Source organism: Acinonyx jubatus, chromosome E1 (assembly GCF_027475565.1).
Source record: "Acinonyx jubatus isolate Ajub_Pintada_27869175 chromosome E1, VMU_Ajub_asm_v1.0, whole genome shotgun sequence".
Classification (NCBI taxonomy): Eukaryota; Metazoa; Chordata; class Mammalia; order Carnivora; family Felidae; genus Acinonyx; species Acinonyx jubatus.
Genome location: NC_069397.1, coordinates 31837162 through 31847562, shown reverse-complemented (window position 1 = coordinate 31847562; position 10401 = coordinate 31837162). Strand labels below are relative to the sequence as shown.

The window sequence follows — 10401 nt, the reverse complement described above, 5'->3', positions numbered from 1 at the left end:
CCCTTGGAAAATTACTTTTTATTTAATGAGATATTTTACCCAGTCCATTTGTAAATAAAGCAGCCATACTTAAATAATTCAGATTCCTGTGGTTCTCATTTTACATCTGATTTCCTTCTTGGCTGATCTACCAGTTTACATGGCTTGATTATCTTCCCAAATTATCTTACCAGGAATACTCTGCAGGGTCTTTCCTGTGGAAACTATATTAAACCTTTAATAATTCAGCAATTCTGACACTGTCACACCTTCCGCAAAGTGCAGTTATCTGGAAGACATTCTTCCATGGGCAACATAAAAAATATCCTTCTAGTATCAGCATAAAAAGTATAGGAACGATCCCTGGGGATTTAAAGAAATGCCTTTAACTAATTAGAAAGACTACTTTAATATTTATCTCCAAATTGTTTCTGTTCAATATGTTCTGACCTAAACAACATGCACGTATAGTAATGTGTTCCCATTAAAAAATAATTTATTTTGTAGTGAAAGCAAGGAGCGTTTATATGTCCCTTCTTGGGTGAGTTTTTCTGTTGGTTGTGAAGAATAGAGGGAGGAGTTCTTTATGAAGGTGATATCTAACTTCCACAAATAGTGTAATAATTGCTCTTTTTGTTAATCACCAGATCACCATTATATTTATCTATTGTGAAAGTTATGAATTTGGAGGGTAAGGATGCAGTTAGCCATTGTTCTTTTAGGAGATAGTAATAAAATATTTTGGATTTGCCTAAATCATCATTTGGACTAATGAGGGACTCAGAAAGTAACACAGAAAAAAAGTCTGAAAACGTCATCTACTTGGCTAAATGGTAGGGAAAAAGGTATTAGATAGATCAATAAATGGGAAATATCCAAGACTAGCCCAATTCCAACATGCTCCATGTAAGAGAAGTGCTGTGATCTCCGTCCTATGCAGGACATACTTCATGCTCGTGGCTGTCACCCTATAGTTGGTGGCCTTAGATGGTTGGGAACAATATCTCTCTGAGTGATTCTGCACAGCCAAGCGTAGTTCTGAAAACTATTTTCTACTGATTCCTACCATTTGTTGAAACAATTTGTATCTAACATTTAGGTCTGTATTTGTTTCATGGGACTGCCATAACAAAGTACCATAAACTGGGTGGTTTGAAACGACAGACATTTCATTGTTGCACAATTCCAGAGGCTAGGAGTCTGAAATCAGGATGTCAGTGGGGCCCTGCTCTTTCTGAAACCTGCAGGAGCAATTCTTCCTGGCTCCTTTCTTGCTTCTAGAAGGTTGCCAGAAATCTTTGGGATGCTTTTGGCTTGTAGCTGCATCACTGTAATCTTAGCCTTCATTGTCACATGGTGTTCTGTGACCACCTTCTCCTCAGGTTGTCGCTCAATTTGAATTAGGGGCCCACCCTGCTCCCCTGTGGTCTCGTCTTAACTAATTACATCCACAATAATCCTATTTCCAAATAAAGGATTTTATTTTATTTTCAATAAAACTCTGAAATAATGAGGGTTAAAACTTGAATATATCTTTTATGCAAGACACAATTCAATTCCAAACATGCCATGAATTGCATTTTTGTAATTTCAGATGAAAATTCTGGTGAAGGTATTTTCCATGAAAGTATTTTCCACTGGTAAGCAAATATTTGTTAAAACCTATAGAACGTCCTGAATGCTAGCTGTTGTAAGCTGTAATGGGCATTACAGCAATATCAGTCTGCACATTCTGACTTCTATGCGCAAATCATAAATGACCTTGATAAAGCTTGGGTAATTTTCCCAGGGTGAAATTTGGAGCTGAGCATTGGGGTCATGCTTTCATTGCACGTTGTCTGTGTTCTGAGCACTGCACTAGCCACATTCCTTATCCTATTCATTCTTACAAAACTACAAGAAGGTAGAGGTGTGTGGGTGCGCATCTGACTCTTCATTTTGGCTCAGGTCATGATCTCATGGTTTGTGAGTTCAAGCCCCATGTTAGACTCTGCACTGACAACACAGAGCCTGCTTGGGATTCTCTCTCTCACCTTCTCTCTCTGCCCTTCCCTACTCATTCTCTCTCTCTCTCTCTCTCTCTCCCCCTCTCATACACACACACACACGCACACACACACACACACACACACACACACTAAATAAATAACTTAAAAAACCATTTGGGTCCTTTAAAAAATACAAGAAGGTAGTATAATCAAGTTCTTCAGTTAAGGAGACATGACCTGGAGATATTAAATTAACTTGTTTTGGAGAATTCTATGGATGACACAGGATTCAGACTCTACCACACAACATTCTAATTCTCTGGGAACAGAGGGAAAGTGAAAGGAGAAGTTGAAGAAATTGTACTTGGCATAATAGGCAGGGTTTTATTATGTCAGCAAAGTGTGAAGTGTTATAACCTACCAAAGCTAGTAACTTCATAGGTCTCTCAGTATTGCCCACAACGCAGTAACTGCTGTGTGTTCTTAATTTACCACTGAAACATGTTGATAACCTTTATTTACATGGTAATAAATTGCCTTAATTTAACTTCTAATATCAGAATTGAATAAGGTTAATTGAGGTCCCAGAGCACATATGAAGAGTTTGAGAGACTTAAACACCAAAACCCTTACTGCACCCAAAGCAGTGAACATAGAGCAGAACCATGGATAGGATCATGATTGCTATGTAATTACAACTGTATACTAGTAATTATTTCAACAAGCCTTTTCGACTGTCTAATCAGAAACGATGAATATGTCAGAAGTCGGTTGTACTGTAAGGCCTTCATAGCTAGCTAGCTGATGGCACAGTCTGTATAATCACTGTCTTGGCTATAGTCACAGATCAACACAACCCTTGAGCTGCAAGCACTTTGTCTAGCACCAAGCCTCATTGCATGCTGTATGTACATATTGCATGCTAGCACATACTAGCATTCACACCCATTTCTCTGCAGCAGAAGAGTTATCTCAAATCTATGAGCAACCCAATTCCAGAATTCCTTTTAAGGGTCCACTTGTCGGGGCCACCTCAAGCACCATTTCCTGTGTCTTGTCATTATTGTAGCAGGAAACGGTGTACTCAAAGTAGGTAATTTGAGAATGCTCTTTGCAAAGCTGTGGACAGAGTGTGGGAAACCACAAGGTATGATGCAATACACCAAGAGTAGACACAGTGGAACATCATGTCCACCCTTAGGCTTGCAAGAGCAAAGTCAAGGAGCAGTTAACATAACATGGAAAGTAAGACAGCTGTGCACAGAAGACCACATAACAGATTCTGGAATCCTTATTTATTTTTAATTATAAAAGTATTTATTTATTTTTGAGAGAGAAAGCGAGCAGGAAAGGGGAAGAGAGAGGAAGACACAGACTCCGAGCAGGCTCTAGGCTCTGAGCTGTCAGCACAGAGCCTGACACGGGGCTCAAACTCATGAACTGTGAGGTCATGACCTGAGCTGAAGTCATATGCTTAACCAGCTGAGCCACCCAGGCACCCCAGATTCTGGAATCTTTAGTTAAGGGATGCAATAGCTCACACAGAACCCAACAAGAGAGTAACAGGGCATGTAAAAACCATGACCTCAACTCTCCTCTTCCCCTCCAATCTCCCTTTGGTCAAATCTTACCAGAAACTAGAGGACAAGGCATGCAATGCAGGTAAGTCAGCCACCCAAGACACAGAACAGGGTAGGGAAAGATGGAAAATAGATCTGCAGGGCAAAAAGAAGATGCATAGTGCACAGTTGCCAACACAATCCAAGTCCTTGTATCTTTCCCTTAGACACTACTTTTACTTAAAAGCCCTTCAAGAGGTGACTTGATTTTCTCACATTTCTAATATCTCAGTATTGCAGAGTATCTCAGAACTCACAGTAAGAGAGGATAAATTTCTTCACCCTGGCTTATGCTTCCAGTCCCTTCTTTACTTTCTCCCTCAAAAGCTCATTAGAAGCACCTCCTATCAGGAGTATCATGATAGTATCATGGATACTATCAAACATCCCTCACTAATGCAGATGTATATTAACCTCAGGGTCACTGAAGATTTTAGTACATGCCTTGCTGTCCTTATGTCTACACTACTTCTGTTATGATTTCTGATTTCAGTATTTAACACTGGCCTTCAGTTCCTTAACCTCCTGAGTCCCAAGCACCTTTTTCCCATAGTTATAACTAGACATTCCTTCACTGATCGCTACATCATTTCCAGTATATCAATCATGCCAATTTCAAGTACCCTGCTCTTCAGCTAATATTTTCTATATCCCCAGCTCATCTTCTCTAATACTTTTACTCCTGTAATTCTTCAGCTTCACTAGGCCACTTGTCTACTGTGCCAGTCCTTTTGTATTTTGCGTCTATATCCCATCACGGTAATTACTTTCTTGCACACACACTCTCCCTTGCCCCATCCTCCCATTGTACTTGTGCAGAATAATCTTTACCCTGATTGAGCAGCATAATTCTCTATATTCACACTATACCTCTATCCAAACACCTGCATGTGACTAGAATAGAACATACAGCATGCTGATAGGTATCTCTTTACATTTATGATCACAAATCTCAAGGGCGACTCTCGGCTCTGCCAAGCAATCCTACCATATTATCTCAGGGAAACCAGTTTCCCTCTCTGTAAGACTTCTATTTCACACCTTCTACCCTACCCTTGGGTCCCTAACACCTCTTTCTTTCTGAAAATCAGCTGATGCCTTTGGATCTTTTTAATTCATATTTTTTTAGAGGGAGGATACACATGAGCAGGGGGTGAGGGGCAGAGGAAGAGAGAGAGAGAGAGAGAGAGAGAGAGAGTCTAAAGCAAGCTCTATGCTCAGTGCAGAGCCTGACCCAGGGCTTGATCCCTTGACCCTGGGATCATGACCTGAGCCAAAATCAAGAGTCAGACACTCAGCCAGCTGAGCCACTCAGGCACCCCTGGATCTTTTTAAATAAAATATTGAAACAATCAGAAAATAATGCCCTTATTCTTTCCCCCCTAAATCAACATCTAGCCTACATCTGCACTCATATATTTTGCCATTCATCTTACAATTGTGAAACCACCCCTTTAAGTACCGAAGTCCAACACCATCATCGGTGCAGTGAATCCAATCTCTTGTCTACTCAAAGACATTGCCTCCACAGTCATTTTCCCTCTGGCCTTCATTACAAATGCCCTTCTTTATTGGACTTTAAAGCAATTACCTCCTGTTGTTCCTTACCTCCCTTTAACTACTGTTTCTCTCCTCTGCTCCTTTTTATAATAAAGGAAAGACTTGCATAGATTCACTGTCTCCATTCTCTTACCTCTCTTTCCTCTTGAATCTGTGCCAACCACGCTGCCTCACATGTCTCTCCACCTAAACTTCCCTTGTCGACATCAACATTCCCTACAGTGCTAATAAGTTCAATGGGCATTTCACAATGTCCTTCATACACAATTTCTTACCCACATTTGATCTTTCTTGAAATTGTTGCATCACTTGTGTTCTGGGGCAATGGAATCTCTTGGTTTTCCTCTCACTTCAGGGCCTGTTCCTCCTCAGATCTTCCTTGACCTTTGAATGCTGCACTCCCATAAGATGCCATCCTGAGACCTCTCCTTTTCCCTGTCCGAATTTATTCTTTAGATTATTTTATCCTTTCTCGTGGCCATATATTCACTGATGATTCTTAGGTATATACATCAGCAACCCAGATCTCTAGACCGCTTGTCAATTCCTGCTGACCCCATCCCCTAAACTGCTCCCCACCGGTCTACCCTAGGTGCTGCTAGGAAACAGCACCACCCCCAATCCAGTTGTCCAGGCCAGATTCTTCCCTCAGAACCCACATTTAAACCTCTAGCATTTGTTTTAAGCCTTAGCTCGAAAATTTCCCAAATGTGACCATTTATTCACACCCATATGGCCTTCAACTAGTAAAAATTGCCATCATTCCTTACCTATTGAAGTAGATAGTTTACTCCTATCCCTGTTTTATTACTTGTTCTCTGTATTCTATTCTCCACCCAGCAGTCAGAAAAATCTTAGAATGTCCTTCATATCTTTCCATTTTCTTACTCAAACACTCCAAGTGTTTACAATCATATTGCGGTAAAATGTAAATACCTCACCATAACTGCCAATCTTACCTTCAAATCCTCTCCCTAAGCTCACTGTGCTCTTCAGAGCCTTTGCTGTTCATGCACATAACAAGCTCTAACCTGACTCATAGTCTTTGACTTGCCATTCTTTTTCTTGAGGATATTCTTTCTTAGATATTAACTTGTCTCCTCCCTTTATTCAGAACACTGTTCAAATATTAGTCTTTAGAGATACCTTCCCAAAGCACCCCACCTAAAATACAACCATCTTCATAATTTAGAAAAATTAAAACTGAGGATGTTCTTGTTATGTTTTTGACCTGAATGATTAGTTATGCTCAATTCCAACTATCCAAGAAGGGTAAGGCAACAAGGATGATGACACTGAAGTAGAATAATGATTTTTATTCTAAGTAGGAATCAGTTTTACATCTAATTTGTCATACTTCACAAAACCATGTGAAGAACCAAAGGACATGTATTTCAATGATCTACATAGTCATTAGTGCATAGTAATAACAAAAATTAAGATTGGGCTCTGAAATCAGAGTTTTCTATAGGAGGTGAAATATGATAACCACAGCTCCAGTTGTTGTGACATCGAAGCTATGTTGCCACTGATTTAAATTTTGCTGTTATAGGCCCAAGCCATGCTTCAAAGGAATAGAATATTTCTCCTTGGGTCTTAGTTTTACTTCCAAGGCAATCAAAGTACTGAAGCCTTTATGAATGGATTAGAAGTATCAAGCATCAATCATTGTCAGAATCTTATCAACTAGGAAACTAATTCCCCCAAAACATATTTTTGTTGAAATACTATTAGAATTGAGTCTTATATCAAAATAGCAGACATGAAAAATATGTCCACTTTTGAAACGGCAGGAACATGAGCAATGTGTCTTACTCTGCAGTTGCACTAAACATTGATTCAGCTGCTGGATGCAAGGTTCACTTAATCTGGGGATGCTTAGTGCAAAAGTAATGAGGCTATTACTTTTTTAGCTTTGCCTCCAATCCAATAAAGAGAGTATTCTTTTCCACTGTGAGGTATCTCATTATGAGATCACTAACATTTTCAAAATCATCTCTGCATAAAGACGAGGTTAAAGCAATTCATACATAGCCACGAAACTTACCCATTTTAATATATGAGGGACAATAATGAAAGTTTATCAGAAGCATTTTCTTCCCCCGTTTTGATGCCAGTGTTCTCATTTCATGACTCTACATAGTCACAGTGATTATAATAAAAATAAACTTATACTTTAAAAGGGGGAAATAAAAATATACACAACCCATATCAGATGTCCATGGAAAATAGATTTTGGGAAGATAATGCCCACGATGCTCCAAGCTAGGGGGATGGAGAATGGTCTAGCAGGTAAGAACGTATATTTGAATCATCTTATATTTCAGAAAACTTTACCCAGCACAAATCTATGAGACAAAACTTTGTTAAATCTATTCTTTTATTTTTTTTTTTCAGGCACAGATTTGGGACTATGGTATTTTACTTATAGATCTCAGTCTGTAAATGATCACTGAAATATATGAATCTCTATGTTTTGTGCTCCTAACTCTGTCCTCGACCTCAGCAAGAATGTGCTGGCCATATGATGTACACTCACGGACACCATGCTGATTACCTTATATTTTGTCACCCAAAATAAATTTCAACAACGAAAGGTTGTGGTATTTTCTTTAAGTGTAGTTCACAAAGCATTAGTAACACATTAGGAAACTTGACGTGGTATGCCGACCAACTATTTCGGTTTCATTTTAAAGTTTTTCATGTATTTTAAAATGTCTCAGCATACTCATCAATCCTGTGATTTCATAGATATTAAACTTAAACATATTTACTAAATATCAAAAGTCAGTCATTTGAGAAAATTAAAGTTTATTAAAGAGTATACCAGTGTGCATCAATGGCACCAATGTAAGGCACCCTCCCTCTCTTTACAGCACCAACATTGGCCAGTGTTGAACTATATTCACATCAACTCATTCACTAGCCATTTTGTGAGCTCTTAATTAGCATAAATTATTTTTCTAAATGAAGAACTGTACTTGTCCTTTTTTTTTAATATATGAAATTTATTGTCAAATTGGTTTCCATACAACACCCTGTACTCAAACCAAAAGGTGCCCTCCTCAATACCCATCACCCACCCTTTCCTCCCTCCCACCCCCCATCAACCCTCAGTTTGTTCTCAGTTTTTAACAATCTCTTATGCTTTGGCTCTCTCCCACTCTAACCTCTTTTTTTTTTCCTTCCCCTCCCCCATGGGTTCCTGTTAAGTTTCTCAGGATCCACATAAGAGTGAAACCATATGGTATCTGTCTTTCTCTGTATGGCTTATTTCACTTAGCATCACACTCTCCAGTTCCATCCACGTTGCTACAAAGGGCCACATTTCATTTTTTCTCATTGCCACGTAGTATTCCATTGTGTATATAAACCACAATTTCTTTATCCATTCATCAGTTGATGGACATTTAGGCTCTTTCCATAATTTGGCTATTGTTGAGAGTGCTGCTATAAACATTGGGGTACAAGTGCCCCTATGCATCAGTACTCCTGTACCCTTGGATAAATTCTCAGCAGCGCTATTGCTGGGTCATAGGGTAGGTCTATTTTTAATTTTCTGAGGAACCTCCACACTGCTTTCCAGAGCGGCTGCACCAATTTGCATTCCCACCAACAGTGCAAGAGGGTTCCCGTTTCTCCACATCCTCTCCAGCATCTATACTCTCCGGATTTGTTCATTTTGGCCACTCTGACTGGCGTGACGTGATACCTGAGTGTGGTTTTGATTTGTATTTCCCTGATAAGGAGCGACGTTGAACATCTTTTCATGTGCCTCTTGGCCATCCGGATGTCTTCTTTAGAGAAGTGTCTATTCATGTTTTCTGCCCATTTCTTCACTGGGTTATTTGTTTTTCGGGTGTGGAGTTTGGTGAGCTCTTTATAGATTTTGGATACTAGCCCTTTGTCCGATATGTCATTTGCAAATATCTTTTCCCATTCCGTTGGTTGCCTTTTAGTTTTGTTGGTTGTTTCCTTTGCCGTGCAGAAGCTTTTTATCTTCATAAGGTCCCAGTAATTCACTTTTGCTTTTAATTCCCTTGCCTTTGGGGATGTGTCGAGTAAGAGATTACTACGGCTGAGGTCAGAGAGGTCTTTTCCTGCTTTCTCCTCTAAGGTTTTGATGGTTTCCAGTCTCACACTCAGGTCCTTTATCCATTTTGAGTTTATTTTTGTGAATGGTGTGAGAAAGTGGTCTAGTTTCAACCTTCTGCATGTTGCTGTCCAGTTCTCCCAGCACCATTTGTTAAAGAGGCTGTCTTTTTTCCATTGGATGTTCTTTCCTGCTTTGTCAAAGATGAGTTGGCCATACATTTGTGGGTCTAGTTCTGGGGTTTCTATTCTATTCCATTGGTCTATATGTCTGTTTTTGTGCCAATACCATGCTGTCTTGATGATGACAGCTTTGTAGTAGAGGCTAAAGTCTGGGATTGTGATGCCTCCTGCTTTGGTCTTCTTCTTAAAAATTAGTTTGGCTATTCGAGGCCTTTTATGGTTCCATATGAATTTTAGGATTGCTTGTTCTAGTTTCGAGAAGAATGCTGGTGCAATTTTGATTGGGATTGCATTGAATGTGTAGATAGCTTTGGGTAGTATTGACATTTTGACAATATTTATTCTTCCAATCCATGAGTAGGGAATGCCTTTCCATTTCTTTAAATCTTCTTAACTTACCTTCATAAGTTTTCTATAGTTTTCAGCATACAGATCTTTTACATCTTTGGTTAGATTTATTCCTAGGTATTTTATGCTTCTTGGTGCAATTGTGAATGGGATCAGTTTCTTTATTTGTCTTTCTGTTGCTTCATTGTTAGTGTATAAGAATGGAACTGATTTCTGTACATTGATTTTGTATCCTGCAACTTTGCTGAATTCATGTATCAGTTCTAGCAGATTTTTGGTGGAGTCTATCGGATTTTCCATGTATAATATCATGTCATCTGCAAAAAGCGAAAGCTTGACTTCATCTTTGCCAATTTTGATGCCTTTGATTTCCCTTTGTTGTCTGATTGCTGATGCTAGAACTTCCAGCACTATGTTAAACAACAGCGGTGAGAGTGGGCATCCCTGTCGTGTTCCTGATCTCAGGGAAAAAGCTCTCAGTTTTTCCCCATTGAGGATGATGTTAGCTGTGGGCTTTTCATAAATGGCTTTTATGATCTTTAAGTATGTTCCTTCTATCCCGACTTTCTCGAGGGTTTTTATTAAGAAATGGTGCTGGATTTTGTCAAAGGCCTTTTCTGCATCGATTGACA

General features: G+C 39.3%; 1 long non-coding RNA gene across 2 annotated transcripts in view; it reads left to right on the top strand.

Annotated features, from left to right (window-relative positions):
- Positions 1-7742, top strand: part of LOC128313430 (uncharacterized) — a 122320-nt gene extending 114578 nt beyond the window's left edge. The window contains exons 4-5 of one of the 2 annotated variants that reach the window (XR_008294131.1): positions 1574-1619; positions 7544-7742. This is a non-coding gene — a long non-coding RNA (uncharacterized LOC128313430). The remainder of the gene's footprint in view (positions 1-1573; positions 1620-7543) is intronic. The other variant, XR_008294130.1, reaches the window with a different exon arrangement.
- Positions 7743-10401: the final 2659 nt, after the last annotated feature.